This window comes from Heterocephalus glaber, unplaced genomic scaffold (genome assembly GCF_053883595.1).
Source record: "Heterocephalus glaber isolate CG9 unplaced genomic scaffold, H.glaber_assembly_v1.0 deba00001497, whole genome shotgun sequence".
NCBI classification, from domain to species: domain Eukaryota; kingdom Metazoa; phylum Chordata; class Mammalia; order Rodentia; family Bathyergidae; genus Heterocephalus; species Heterocephalus glaber.
Window position 1 is genome coordinate 66,603,860 of NW_028258320.1, and position 16,003 is coordinate 66,619,862.

General features: G+C 47.6%; 1 pseudogene; it reads left to right on the forward strand.

Annotated features, from left to right (window-relative positions):
• LOC101710736 (leukocyte surface antigen CD47-like) overlaps window positions 1–16,003 on the forward strand; it is a 42,424-nt pseudogene that overhangs the window by 6,896 nt on the left and 19,525 nt on the right.

A 16,003-nucleotide genomic window follows, 5' to 3' on the forward strand; every position in this document is an offset into this window, starting at 1 on the left:
AAAGTCACCAATATCACTGTGGGACTTGGCAAGGGCTTTACCTCTGGCATCAGTGCCCTCATGCTGAAAGCAGGACATTCAGAGCACTCCCTTGTGGGACTATCTAGTCGGGGGCTTTCACATGTAGACTTCTGGGTTCTGGCCCCATCACGCACTGCAGGCTGGGATTGTTAATGCACAAGCAGGCAAAGGGACCAGTAGGTCTGTCCGCCTTAGAGGCCAAGAATAGTGACAAAGTGGCATCTTGCAGAAGTTATACAGAAGCAGTGAGCATTCTGAAGGAATCTGAGGCCCATTTCCTTCAGAAGTCCTCTGGAAGAGGATGAAAACATCTAACTCTTTACACGGAGCTTAGGCCCCATGCTTCTCCTGCTCCCTAAAATCCTTGCCTATTCTCTTCTTTTCTCTCTCCCTTTCTTTTCCTTCCTTCCTTCCTTCCTTCCTTCCTTCCTTGACAGTACTAGAGATTGAACCCAAGAACTGCTGGATTGCATCCCAGCCCTTTTTATTTTGAAACAGGTTAAGTTTGTCAGTCTGGCCTCCAACTTTTGATCCTCCTTCCTCAGCCTCCCAACTAGCTGGGTTTACAGGTATGTGCCACCATGGCTGGCCCTAGAATAACTTTGTCCACCCACAGACAGTAGGCTCAGAAAGACAGCTGTCTGAGAGGGCCCCAGGCCTAGCTAACCCAGGTGTTTCCCTTCAACTATGCCAGGCCCCTTCACCACAAATCCACCTGCCCTGGCTTCCATGGGGTCTCTCCAGGACCCTGTCTGCTGGAGTCCTGAGCATGCTTCTGCGGGGGCGCTTTCACGAGGCTACGTCTTGGGAGCAGAGAGCATATCTCGCACATCTCTGACTCTCACAGATATGTTGTAGGAATTGTTTTTAACTTCAGCCAAAAGGTGGAAATGCTATCTTGAGAGCAGGATTGGGAGAGAAAGGGTGAGTGGGGGAGAGGGTCACAGAGGGAAGAGCTGACAAGAGGCTTCCTCCCACTTTCATGTAAAGACGACCTTTGCCATCTTGGGAAGTTCTGGAATGTTCTCTCTCTGTACCCTTGTGGTCTCTGCCTTCTGCTCAGCCCTCCTTCAGGACCCCCAGGTGAAGTAACCATTCCCTCATACACGCTCTTCTTTAACTAGTTTCCAACTCAAGTTCCTTGGAGAGCTCAAAACCCTTTCCCAGAGCAGCCGCAGTGGCTGAGCAACCCAAACAGGGCTCCTCATCCACTGTCACTTCACCCTTTGCCTTCCCTTCATGGCCTTCACCCCTGTTTCCCTCCACTACTGATTTGTGGCACTTAACTCTGATGCTAATTGGGCCTCTTATGTCAGGAAAGCAGCACTTGGACATTGGTCCCCACAGGCTCTCTTCCTCCCCGGGGTGCTGGAGGTGCTCAATAAATTGTTGGTGAAGCCAATTGTAGTAGCACATATCTGCCATCCCAGCACGCTGGGAAGCTGAGATAGGAGAATTGCAGGTTCAAGCCCAGCCTGAGGAAGGTAGTGATTTACTGAGACCCAGTTGCAAAATAAAAAGTATATATAAAAATAGCTGGAGATATAGCTCAGTGTGAAGACCTAGTGTTCAATCCCCAGTATTGCCAAAAAAGAAAAAGAAAAGAAAGAAAGAAAGAAAAAGAAAAGAAAAGAAAGAAAGAAAAAAGAAAAAGAGAAAGAAAGAAAGCATTGGTGAATGACTACGCACTCTTTGGGACCCAGCTGCCAATGCCACCTCGGAGCCAGCATATGTGGCATAGAAATTCTAGGAAGAAATGAAGGTGCTTCTTGTCTGCCCAGAGGCTAACCCCCAAAACTGAAGTGGGCCCCGGCTCCCACCAACATTTTACTAACAAAAGTCAGTTTTGTGTGCAAGCAGGGTGTTAACAATAGCCAAAGCCAGCAAATGTTCTCTTAAAATGCCCTCCCTCTTCCCTAAGAGGACTGATTTTTGACTTTCACCTCCTTTGGGGACATCACATTCCCTGCAGCCCCACCTCCAGGGAGATGAGTGACCAGCATGGCTTTCTCTCCTTCTGAAGCCAATGTCACACCCAGGGAAGCCAGAGGAAAGGGCAAGGGAGGGGTGCAAACAAACGGTTGCACATCCCAGGCCCTGAGATGATTGCCTTTCTCTCTTCTCCCTGTGGGTGGGGAGGTGTGTTATGAGCTGATGACTTCAGGCTGGGCTTGGAGACGGAGCAAGCCACACAGTTGTCAGGAGCAGTTTAGCGAGTCTACCCCACCCATCACAACTGAGGCCAGATCAATCCACAGCCCATCAGCAGGTCTTTATGGAGGCTGAGCTGGGGTCTGCTGTGCATCGTGAAGGGGCAGCCTGTGAGCTGTGAAGAAGAGGCCCCGGGAAAGGCCTGCTCAGCAGAGATACATACATGCAGTGGCATGGATACAGCAAACCTCTGCTTGCCTGTAACCTATTATAAGGCAGAGCCACAGAGGAGGGTCCCCAGGGGGCCCCAGGTACTGGGGAAGGAGGGCATGAGCCTACTGTAAGACCCTGTCTGTATATCTTCTCCTCTGTATCCATGATACCAGGGACAGGCTCCAGCACAAAAAAAGCTTCATCAAACAGTGGAACATAATGGAGAAATGCTGAACTTGGAGACAGCTCAGGGTTCAAATCAAAACTTTGCTAGCCAAATTACCTTGAATAAGTCCTTTATTTCTCTTAGCCTCATCTTGTCTGCAGTTAGTATGTTCCTTAAGAGGTTCTTGGAATGGTCATGGGTGCTCTCCACATGTAACCAGGGTGCACATAGGTTCATCATTTTCTGTGTAATGAAGAAAACATAAATGATGAGCAGAGAAGAACACACAGTCTTTGTATTATTCAGCTTTCCTGTTGCTGAAACAAAATACCTTATTGCTGGAACTTAAAGGAGAGGTGTATTTTGGCTCACAGTTTCAGTGGATTCAGTCCATGGTAAGCCAGCTCTAAGGCAGAAATACGGTAGAAGAGTCTGGTAGAGGAAAGCTGCTCACATCATGGGGCCAGGAGGCAGAGAACACACCAAGGAGCTAGGGATGAGAAGGCTCATGTCCATCTCATTATCCAAAATGCATTTAGTTCGTCTCTAAGAGTTTCAGCATTTCTGAAAAGTCCAAATCCAAAGTGTCCTGTGAGACTCAAGGCAAACTTTTAGCTGTCAACCCCTGTGGAAATCAAAAGGAAAGTTGAGTACTTCCAACATAAAATGGTGCAGGATAAACATTCCCATTCTGAAAGTGAGGAATAGTAAAATAGAAAGAAATTGGACCAAAGCAAGACAGAAACCCAGCAAGACAAATATTAAATCCTGTAGTTAAGTGTTTAGTACCTGGGCCAAGTGGCGGTGAACTGTGAGCTTGAAAGGGCTTGTGCAGCCCCACTCATGGCCTTGCCATTACAGGTCCCATGGCCTCTCTCTTAGGCTGGTTCCACTCACTGGCTGAGGTTTTCCTCAGCAGACATTCCACTTTCTGACATCTCTGACTTCTTGAGGTCTCCATTGTACTTTCAACTTCACTCTCACAGCTTTGCACACTGCCCTCTCAGAGGCACAGTACCTGGTTTTCCAGTCCTTCCTTTGAAATCTGGGTGGAAACCATCATGGTCCCACAACTCTTGCATTTGACATCCCTGAAAAATCAGCATCATGTGGATGATGCCAAGGTCTGCTGCAAACTTGAGCAGGAGCCAGGCCCAATTGGGCCATAGCTGTAGCAGCTGCTGAGTGCCAGGATGGCTGAAATGAATCCTTGGAAACCAATTCCCTAGGATGCTCTTCTTGAGTAGGCATCCCAAGGACTCTCTTCTCAAATGAAACCTTCACAATTTTGCACCCTTGAGCCTGCAAAGGGGTCTGGCCAATTCCCCAAATGCCTTCAAACCATTTCTATCTTTCTGATCCAAAATATTTGGCTTCTTTTCTCTATTCTTTTTTTCTTTTTTGGTACCAGGGATCAAACTTGGGACCTTGTGCTTGCAACGCAGGCGCCAGAACCACTGAGCTAAATCCCCAGCCCTATTTGACTTCTTTTAAGGCTGAATTTTCATCAACCATGCTCTCCTTTGCCCCAAGCTTCACAGGTGCTTCCTTTCTGGCAAAACTAAAAACTTTTTACATATTTTGGCTCTGCCATTTGCTCCTAATTCTCACTGTAGATCTGGCTAAAAGCAGTCAGCATTACCCATACCATAACTGGCCACTGGGCTGCCCTGACATTTCCTCCACCATTTCAATTAGCCTACCACCCTTAATTTCAGTCTCCTGCAAAGTCTCAGGACATAGGCAAAATGTAGACAAGCTTTTTCCCAAAGAGTAACACACATTGCCTTTAGTTCAATTGCCAATAGAGTCTTCATTCCAAGCTGAAGTTTCATAAGTCTGTCCTTTGCTCTCTGCATTCCTAGCAGCATTCTGAACTCTAACCAGAATCTTTCTTCATTCTCCACCACAGTATTCTAGGGCTTCTGTAGCCTGAATCTCCAAACCTTTCCAAACTCCTCCTGCAAACAAGTTCCAAAAGCTTCTCAACTACACAGTCAGATACAGTCGCAAAACGACCCCATCCTCAATATCAATTTTCTGTATTAGTGACTCTTCCGTTGCTGAGACAAAATACCCAACAACCACAACTTAAAGACAAAGAGGTTTATTTTGGCTCACAGTTTCAGTGGATTCAGCCCATGGTCAGCTAGCTACAAGGCAGGAACCACATGGTACAAAGGCATGTCAAAGTATAGCTGCTAATGTCATGGTGGCCAGGAAGAAGAGAGAGAAAGGGGAAACTAGTGGGAGAAACATACCCTTCCAACCAGGCCCTACCTCCAAATGTGAGTCTTTTGGGAGATATTCTAGATCTAAACCATAACAGTCTTACACAGGCTCTTTTTCCTTTCCTTCTCCCTCTTCCTCTTTCTCATACTAGAATTTATGCCAGTGCTCCCTGTCCCTTTCTTTGAGCCTGGAATCCACACTGTAATTCTTTGAGGATTCACTTACATTGTGAGCCTTCTTAGTTTAAAAGCATGGTTGGAAAAATATAGCAAATTATTAGGACAGGAAGAGAGAACAGAACCTGAGTTTTGAAAAGTGCTTTCTGGTTGGCAAGGCATTTTTACACGAAGGCTAACATGGCAAACAAGGGGTCCAGTTGAGATGAGAAGCGCAAAAAAGATAGCTGGAAGGACATGAATGGTTTTGGATTAAAATGCAGCAGAGGGAAGAGAGCCACCCACCTGGGAGTGTGCTGACTTGGGGTGGCATCTGGGCAGCCTGCACTTGCTTTACCACAGTGCCCCAGTGGTCTCTGAAGATGCCACTACAGACTGGTACAGGGAGGGAGCCATAGCGAGTACCAGTCCCCTGAACCTCATGGTGAAACCTGCCCTTCCCACTGCTATATTATCCCTGTTTCTATATTTATACCCTGCCTCTTTAAGCAGGATGTGGGATGACCTACTGAAAAATAAAATGAACACACACACACACACACAGAGTCATATGCCATATAACAGTGCTCCAGTCAGTGATTGACTACATATAAAACATCGGTCCCATAAGATTATAATGGAGCTGCAAAACTCCTATGGCTTAGCAACAACCTAACTGTGAGGATGTAGTGCATGTGTTTGTGGTGATACTGTCCCACCAGTCATATTAAAGCATAGCACACACAATTATGTACGGTACATGATACTTGATATAAACAACCATGTTACTGGTTTATATTTTTAGAGTAGTACTTATATTCATTTTAGAGCATGTTCTTCCTAGTTTTTTTTTTTTTTTAGTGTTTACTGTAAAACAGTGTGCAGTGTTACCTGGGCAGCAGGCCCCTCCATGTCATGTTCACTGAGTCTCTTGATAGCATCAAATTGCCACGTGGACTGATTTACCTCCACTAGAAGTCCCAGTATTTTTGGCATGAGGGACAGGTTTTGTGGAATATAATTTTTCCATGGATGGGGGAGAGGGGATCAGCATTAGGTTCTCATACGGAACTAGCAACCTAGATCCCGCGCATGCGCAGTTCACAGCAGGGTTCGCATGCCTGTTAGAATTTAACGACCCTGCTGAACTGACCAATGGCGGACCTCGGACAGTAATGCAAGTGGCGGGGAGCTACTGTACACATAGATGAAGCTCCACTTGCTCACCTGCCACACACAGCCAGGGTTCTAACAAGCCACAGACCAATATCGGTCAGTGGCACAGGGTTTGGGGACCCTTGACCTATGGCATCTAGGTTTGTGTACACACAGTCTATGGTGTGTGACAAAATCACCCAACAACACACTTTTTAGAACGTGTCCCCAGCAAATGTGTACACACAAGTGCATACATGAACACACAGTTCACAGGAGAATAAAATAAATAGATGAATAAATCAGGGTTAAAGAGAAATAGAAATAGCAAAACCAGATTAGGGATTTAGGCCTTAGAATCTGGAGCCACATACAGGTGTGACAGTCTGATATTAAACTGTGAAGGGATGGGGAACTGTGCCTTATTCATATGCATGCAGCAACATTCTTTTACTTCACCCCAAATTTCATGGCTAGAGGGGCCTGGACACACTGTGGGATCCCATCACAAGTCCCTGTGTGATTGGGTCTCCGCTCCTGCTGAATTCACCTCCTGGTGTGAAATCCAAACACTTTACCTTTAGAGTCCTGAGCTCAGTCATTTTGCACCTGGAAATTTTTTAGCCCAGATTATCAGCCAGTTCCCAGGTCTGGGGAACCAATCTGTCTCAGCCTGTGGACGAAGACCCAGCTGAGCACTGTTGGAAGTTTTGGATCCAGCAGGAGAAATGTTTGCTCAGGGAAATAATGCAGCTCAGGCATCGCTAAATCTGCTGTGCACTTACAAGGTTGAGCACATGCACGTATGCATGATGAGTCCTAGTACCTTCCTAGCTTCCTGGCATGGGTGGGGCGGTAGGGGGGAGACAGAGAGAGACAGAGAGAGACAGAGGGAGGCAGAGAGGGAGAGAACCTTTCATCTACTGAAAAACCAGTGCGTCCCATGGAGGAGTTACCAGATGCATTTTCATTTTTAATGTGAGGACAAGATGACTTACTGTCCTAACAGATTCTTAAAGACCAGCCTACTACTTGGGGCAATAGGGAGCAAAATGATACAATTTCATCACTTCATTAAAAGTTTGAGTGCAGCAACTTCAGCCTTGGCTTAGCAGTGTGGGAGGAGCCCGAGGGCTCTCCATGTCACCTGTGTGACCTTGGGCAACCCTTCACCTCTCTGACCCTCGACTTCCGTATCTGTAAAATGGAACAATAACGATACCCACATAACAGAGTGAGTGGATTTCAAGTGAGAGATTGTATATTGACATACATAGTCATTCCTAGCACTCAATAAATGTTTCCCACTGTTATTCATATTATATCTCATGGTGATGCAGTGACAATGATAGCAATGCTTTAAAGCAGCGGTGGTCAACCAGGGAAAATTTTGCCTTCTAGAAGATACTTTGACTGCCCTAACTGTGGAGGAGGGAGCTGCTGCCCAGGGATGCTGCTTGGCAGCCCTGGGTGCCCAGGACAGACCCCACAACACAGGGGATAGAATTCAGACTTTCTCTAATGCCGAGGTTGGGAAGCTCTGTTCTCAGGTATAAAAAAATACCATATTCAGGACTAAAATCTCACTTTTAAGGAAACCTATTATATCAACTAGAGAAACCATTCTTAAAAAAGGGGGGAAATAGCTTTGTACCTTTGCTGTGTAATTTGACTCAGTCTGCCGGTGCCTCAGTTTTGTCATCTATGAAATGGCTAGGGTGTGTAAATTGATTCTAAGTGTCCTTAAGACCCTGGCCCTCTTGGACTCCATGATTCTGATTTACCACAATCCTCTGTGGCCCATGAAGAAAGAAGGGCCGGGCAGAACTCTACCATGCTCAGGGTAAACATGAGCACAATAGAATTCCTCGTGGAAATAAATCATCTTTTCATATAAAATCTTCTGAAGACCATTCTGAGAAGAGTAATAGGTCTGCCAGCCCAACACCTGCAGGGTGGGTAATAATTTACTTAGTCCACTGACTCGGGGGCAGGTCCTGCTCATGATAAATGGCCCAATTAAGCATCTGTTAATCACAGCATTATCTCATCGGAAGGTGGAATACCTACTTCTCTCAAGCAGATAACATCACAAATTCCCCAATCTGTGAAAGGAAGGGACTTAAAGCCCCCGGACCGATGCCCCTGCCCCTCTCCGGTGCTCTGGCCCCAGCAAGTTGCTGGGAATCTCCTGGTGCCCGATCCTGGCCCTTCCCCCAGCAACCTTCCTATAACCTCGGCTCCTGAACTCTCTTGTTTGTCTGAGGCCTTGATAATAAAGCAACATCTGCAAAACCTACAAGAACTTTACTGCACTTAATTGAGTAATTGAACCAAGATGCAGGGAGGGGTGATCTATGGGCCTGGGTTGAGGGCCCAGAAGGGAGACAACGGATTTATTGCAAAGGCCGTGGGCGGCCTTGGGTCCAGGCCCTGGTTCACGGGAAGTTTGAGGTCATGTGGGATTAAAATATCTTCAGAAACAAATGGAATAATTTGAGCTATCAGGAGCTCTGTGCCAGTTTATGCCAGGAGACCGAGTGTGATTTATTTACCTTGTGCCCACCTCACTGCTTTGGTATCTGCCCCTTTAAATTTACAGATTATCAAGCAAATGAATATCTCCATCTGTGTCTGTCTGTCTGTCTGATCCCGATTGTTACATGAAGTCAGGCTTTGTGTAATTCAAGATACAGCTATGCCTTAGAGGGGCTGGAGGCCCAGGTGGTAGGCATGGCCAACGATATTTATAATCTAGCAGTCATATTTGCTCAAAATGGCTTATTAGAGTGAATTGGCATTGGTGGTAATATCTCCTTGTAATCTGAATAAATCCATAAATCTACATTCAGGCACAATTTACCACCTTGAAGCCATTGGGAAGATGTATGTTATTTGCTAGCCTTGCAGATGCCAGATACGTGCATTACAGTTACATAAAATTGCCCAGGCGAGCACCTGGCATCTCCCTTGGCCCAGCGACCAGTCTGAGCACACGCCCTCAGCGTGCAGGGGGTTGGCTTTTTCTGAAGGTTATTGCTCCTTTTGTAGTTTTTCTGCTGCTTTATTAAATCCCAAATTCCTTACAAAACTGTACAATTTTAATAACGCAAATCCATGTGGATCATAAAGCTGTCTAAACATACCTCGCGCCCTGGGTATCAGACAGATCCACGGGTGATGATGTCACTGGGCCTGATTAACCGGAACAGGTCACCCGACAAGATTTTATTACAAGTGTCATTTAGATTTCTGACAGCTTTACAAGGCTTAATGGCTTTTTATTAAATACATTGTGTTCAAGGAAGCTGACAGTTGGGGATGCCTTGTAAATACAATGCAATGGAATTTCCTTAGAAGCTTCGTGAGAGAAAGCAGAAGGGGTGTGGGACATCCCTCCCTGTCCCCAGTGCCATTGCTCAGGAGGCCCGGAGTTCATCGCCTCCTGAGACGAAAGACAAATGACCCCCTGAAGCCACCCCCACCAGCTTTCCAAACTTAGCAGGTCTGTGCCGGGTCGGCACAGATGTTTGCATCGGAAGCTCTCCAGAGAACCAAATTCCTCAGTTCAGAGGGTGACCCTCTCTAGCCCCCGGCCCTTCCCCAAGTCCTTCCCTGCATCCTCCAAGAAATCAGTGTGGCTACACTTCCTGAATTTAATGATCCTCATGAGCCAGTTAGCTAAGTTTTGTCTGTTTTGGGGAAGGACTTTGTTGGACCCACTTGGAAGGAAGAGACAGAAGGCAAGATGGGCAGACTAACTGCCCCCAGTGACCAGCCCTAGATGGTGGGTACCATGGGGACACTCTCAGTAAATGACCTTATACAATTCGTATGACTTCAAGCAGCAGCTAAGCAGGAACTGTCTTCCCTAGATGCACCTACAACATGGACTGGCACACAGTAGGTACTCAGCAGGCTCAGTTTGTGGCAGCTACAGGTCAGAAGTGGTGGTTGGGGACATGGATCTTGCCTTTCGGATCTCAGGCACATTGCTGGACCTTGCCAAGCCTTATATATGGATAAAAGGGAAGTGATGACAGTCACCTTGCGGGACTGTGGTGCACGTCAAATGAGATAAGAGTGTACAGTGAGACCTTAGTGAACATACCTGCGATGATCACTGTATTTCTATTACTGTTGTGGCAGACCCAGCCATTAAATCCAGCCAGGGCCCTGCTGTGGCTGAGAAGGCTGAGATCCCTCCCTGGGTTGCTCTGGGCCCCCCAAGTCCTACCTAGTTAGCACCACATATGAAAATGAATGTTCTACACCAAAGCAGCCAAGCTGCAAACTCAGGCGTATTCCAGAGCCTCCCTGACAGAGACCCAGGGGGTTGGTGAGGAAATTGCTGCTATTTAACATATGGCTGGATCTCTGAGGACCCTGCTGTGTTCCCCTGCTTGGCAGCCAGGCCACTTGGGCCAAGTTTCATCTGTTTTGAATCCAGGCTTTGCAGAGAGCTGAAAAGAAGGACCAAATGACCCAGTAGATTCTCCTCCCTTCCTGTTGTCCAATGAGCTGTGGGCCAGATCAGGGTGACCAGGTTGTCCCTTGTCATTAGTTCACCATTTCTGATCTTGTTATATGACACCCACATTTCTCCAACTTCACCAATTTATGAACTTCATTTAAAGGAAATATAATTCATTACGTTTTGGTGACTGCATCTCGGACCCCATTTTGGAACATGGGAGAATCAAAGTCATGTTCCGCAACGAAAGAAATTCTCATTGCAATGGCGATGTTTAGAGTTCTGGTTAAAGAAGTCTTTTTATATTATTGAAATGAAATCATGATTTTTACGTTTGTGGAGGACTTACAGATTCCCAAGATCATATCTTTGAACTGCACTTTGCGCGTCTCTCAATTAAAGAGACTTGGTGGAGAGGTCATTCAGAAAGGGCCAAGCCACCCCTTTTCACTCATCCGTCTCCATCACCTCTCACCCTCAGGGAAGGACACCTGGCTTGAGACACCTGTGCCCACCTCCAGCACTGAGTGGCGACTTGGGGCTAATTCCCACAGCATTAAATCCCTTTTCCTTGCTTGGCGAGCCAGGACCTGTTCCCTTTCTCACTCGGGGGCAGGTAGAGTCTTTGTGTCTATTTCCTGTTTCCTCTGGAATCAATGCCACCTTTGGGTCAAAATCTGAATGGTGCCAGAGTAAATTACAAACTAGAATATTTTGGAAATACTCCCCACATGGAAAATTTAAAGGTGAGGCACTGCTTTTATGAAAAACAGAATCCCTCTGAAATGATAAAAATTTGTTTTCCAACATATTTTATATGTCTTCTAAACTGGACGTCACCTGCTGTGTGAGGCCCCACAGCCACGTGGCAAGGATGCCCCTTGGAGTGAGTCAGAAGCGAGTGGATCCCCACTCCACCCTGAGGTTTTGCACAGTGAGTTCCGTTTGTAAGCCTCAGTGCTGTCTATAATGTGTGGATCACGTTTGTCATCCCAGAGGGTGGCCAGGAGGGCTCAGTGAAGCTCTCAGGGTGCCCAGCAAAGGGCCTAGGGCAGGACAGAGGCGAAGTGCCTTGCTTCTCCCCTGGAACTCACTATACACTCAGAAGCAGCCCTGTCTTTCTGCCCATCCCCAGTGCAAAGTAGTTCATCTGCTAATGCTACAGGTGGGTTTTCTGGACCCCATGTCCAAGCTGTCTGATTCCTGCAGTCTGGGCAATAAGCACCGCTGCCCCTGATTCATTCAGCTTCTCTGTGTCTGCATTAATCACAAACTCTAATATGACAGCCACTGTCCCACAGCCACAGGGACCCTTGCAGAGCAGACAACGGCAGCACAGAACAGTGCTCTCCAGCCTCCATGGGCTTCTCTATTCACCTGCCTCTTTCTCTCTCTCTCTCTCCCTGAACCCCTTCATCAAAAAGGGAGGATCATTGGATTCTTCTAATGAGCAGCACTGTCTGGATGGTGGGGGGACATGTGCAGAAGTCAGGCACGTGCTGCCCAAGCTGGCAGCTATCAGCAGGGCCAGAGAGCAGCACAGGGCCCACCCAGGGCTCCTCACCTGCACAGGCACCTGCTTACATCACTACTGCTGTGACAGGTGTTTCTCTAACTTGTACCTCCATGATCCCCAAGCCCTCCAGAATGGCTCAGCCATGGCTGGATTTATCTGTCATGTTTTAAAATTTCCCACTTACTGCCCACGTGACCTTGCACCAGGGGCTCACTCTCCTTGACCCTCATTTTTCCCATCTGTGAAAATGGACACAATGATGCCTTCTTCTCAAGGATGGGGAAACTAAGTGAGCTAAGATTCAAAAGCATTCAAAAGAGCCAGTACATGGTAAGAGTTCAGTTAACTAAAAAATAATTGCCACATGAGGTTCACAGTAAACATGTTTTGAATGAAAGGGCTGAGTCTCATAGGGTGTAGTGATTTTCCCTTCCTACCTCAAAACTTTCCATGAGGAAAAACAGCAGTTTCCAACACCCAGGCCAAGACATCCTGATGCTTGACAGAAGCTATACACTACCCAGGATCACCAGTGTGGTCATCTGACTTTGCATCCAGCCTGCACAACTAACAGTCTATGGCTCCCCTGTGCCAGCTCTAAGCTAATGCATGTCTAGAGTCCAAGGAAAATTCTTTCCTCAGTTTCCAGCTTCCCAAATTTACCCGATTCAATGATTCAGTGAAATCTTATGAGACTTGAGAAAGGAGTATCCTCCGTGTGTCTTCTGAGCTCTCTTCCCCCAGGTCTGCTTCCCTGAGTTTCCAACTCGGAGGCGGGGCTCAATGGGTACAGACTCAGCCAGATCCACGGGGCCCTGCCTTTGCGGTCCTAGGGCAGTCACCTCCCCCCAGGGCCAGGACTCCTAGCAGATCAGTCTGCACCCCTGGACAGCGTATATCCCCGGGTTAGGCTTACTTGACACGAAATGCCCTGGCAGCGTCCCCACTGGTGGCAGAGTCGTCCTTCTCCCACTCTCTCTCATTCTCCAGCTTTCCCCACATCTTGACCTTCAGGGTCCAAATCTACCCTTGTGGGTCACCTCTTCTTAGAGTTTATTCATGGCTTCCTGTTACCCTTGGACAAATTACAGACTCCTTCCCAAGCTGCAGAAGATCCTGAGCTTGCTTCTTCCTATTACCCAGCTAACTCCTCCTCCAGCTTCAGGTCTCAGCCTAGGCCTCACTTCCTCCTGAAAGCCTTCTGTGATGCCCTTCCATCCCCAAAGTGGCCCATACACCTCTACTCAGGCACTCAGGGAGCCCTGCATGCTGAAATTGCCTATTCACCTACCTGTCCCTCTGACTAGCTGGAATAACTTACTCCTCTCTGTGCCCAGGGCCTAGCCCAATGTGAAAACTGTGGGTAGCACAAATGATTTCATGGATTCTTAATGACTGTGTCTGGAGCCACTGCTCAGAGCTCTGTGGACATCAGGACAAGCAGACCTGAGCTCCCACAAGGCTTCGGAAGACTCAGAACTCTCTGGCCTGTGGCCCCACAGAGGTCTGTGGTTTTACTGCTCATGGAAATTGAGCTGGCAGATCAAAGGCAGCAGCTCCTACAGTCCAGATTGCCAGCAGCCAGTGCTATCGGAATATCAGCTGAATTGGTAATTCAAAATTAAGTGGGTTAATGATTGACATGGATTTGTAAAACCTGGCCCACCGCCTGCTTGCTGCCAACAAACCCTTTGCCATTCTCCTTCAGCTGGGAGACGGGGCTTCCCAAGTGGGAGTTCATTTAGTGCAGCCTGGCCCTCCAGGCCCCAACCCAGACTTTACAGATCCCCTGTCTCAAACTGCACACTGTTCCTGTCAGGTGTCTTAGAAAAGTCTTAGCACTGAGTTCCCTTCCAGCATGAAAAACTCAGAAACGTGAGCCAGAGGGGAAAAGCCTGGTGCAACTTTGCACCTGTCACACATGAGTCCTTGATTTAAAAAAATATTCACCAATCAAGTTTGTGATTCCCTCTGTGTGGGCAGGAGGTCGGGACACATGGAGGTGAGAAATGCAGGCAGCTGCACTGGCTTGCACATGCTGGCTGGGGTCTAACTCTTTCAGGGCTGCCCGCATTCTGGAAAATGAAGTTCCTCATGTGGGTGTTTCGGTGCTGGTCAGAAGGCAGAGTACAGGAAGAAGTGCGGCCGAGGGTTGCAAAGCCAGCTCCAGGGCAGGGGTGGCAGTTCCCCCGCCTTTGTTCAGAAACTGGGAAGAGGGCTTCCGAGGAGGGGTTGGCATCCCACTTTGTCAGATGAGGGAGGCTCCATGCACCCTCCTGCCAATCTTCTGGGGGGCCTGGAATTGTAAAGGCCCCAACAGGGGTCCTTTGTGAAAAGGCAGCCAGCCCTGCTGGGACCTGCGGGGGCCCCTGCACAGAACTTCTAGTCCCAGTAAAGCCCACACCGTCCCGTGCATACCCCTACAGGCCCAGTGGCGTGGGCCAAGAAGGTGGATCTGGGTTTAGGACACTGCCCCTCAACCCCTGCCTGAGCAGAAAAGACAATGCAGACATGGGGCCAGACTTTGGTGCCCTGTTTCTCCTTCTGTACAATGCAGATGGTGAGGGTTAGTGAGATTGCCTCCCTAGAGCAGGTGCTGGGCACAAGGGAACTACCAGGTACCCAGCCCGCTACGCACCCACCTGAAAAGCAGGTCCATCAGTTCTCAGTGACTGCGATTCACGCAGGTCACCAGGTCACCTGGAGCTGCTCAAGGAATGCTTTTTCCTGTTATTAGTCTTAGGCTTTTCTGGAAACTAAGCAGAGGACATGGAAAGAGAGGAGGGACATCATTTCTTTGTCACATTGGGAAGACAGTTCCCAGAGCTCTGCCCACCGGCCCCCTGCCTGGGTGGGGAAGTGTGGACACAGGAGAGCAGGAAGCACAGACAGAATCAGGAGGATGGAAGGAAGGCCACCTCCTGGCACCCTCACAGGTCCTCTGGGCCACCTTCCCTTCAAGTTTCTTATGAGCAAGAGATCTTGGGCTGCATATTAATAAAACAATGGAATTCTTATTTCTTTTTCTCATAAATTACATAATTCAAACCTTAAAACACCTTTAATGAACAGTGACTGGGCATGTGACACTTAATAAAAGTGGGCCCAGCTCAGTTTCTGCTTGACAGGCTACCAGCCGAGAATGTGCCTCTCGAGTAAATGATTAAGAGGCGGAGATCTTTCCTGGGCTCTACTATTAAACACTTCAAAGGTTTCCAAAGTCAGATAAAATGAAAAGCAAATGTGTTTCACTGCCTCTCAAATGCCTCAAATGTTTTAGCAGGTGCAAGCAATGAAACCTTCCATGGTGACAGCATTTTAGGGTCTGCAAAGTGTACCCGGCTAGATTCTGGAAATTCTGGACTGGCTTCATAAAAATTCATGATTTCCAAGGATAGATGGTCATCTTCAGAGGGGCATATGCAGCACAGAAGGAAAATATCACAGGGTCCTCTGGGTCATGGGTCAGCTAAACCCTTTCTGTTCTGAAAGAGACCCAAGCAGGCATGGCTGGGGACCCTGGCTAAATGGCCAGTCTTGTGGTGGCAAAATGGGGACCAAGTCTCTGGTTGGCCTAGACTTTCTGAAGGAACATCAATGTTCAGGTCAAACTCAAGTCTGCTTTGGGGAGCCTGGGTACATTTTTATATGACCTAGGAACATCACAGACTTTGAGAGCCAGCAAACAGGACAGAAATAGATTGGGGCAGATGATTCAGGCTCTCTGTCCCTTCATCCGTAAGAGGCGGGTACTAATAGCACTTACATCACAGAGGTTCTTGTTAGGGTTAATTGGATTTAACATCCTAGAAGCACATAGATCACACAGCAGAATCCACTGCATGTTCACAATTCTTATTGTCCCACTAGGAAAATTGAGTATGAACAGCTTGGCCATTGGAGTTTTACATTGAAAATTT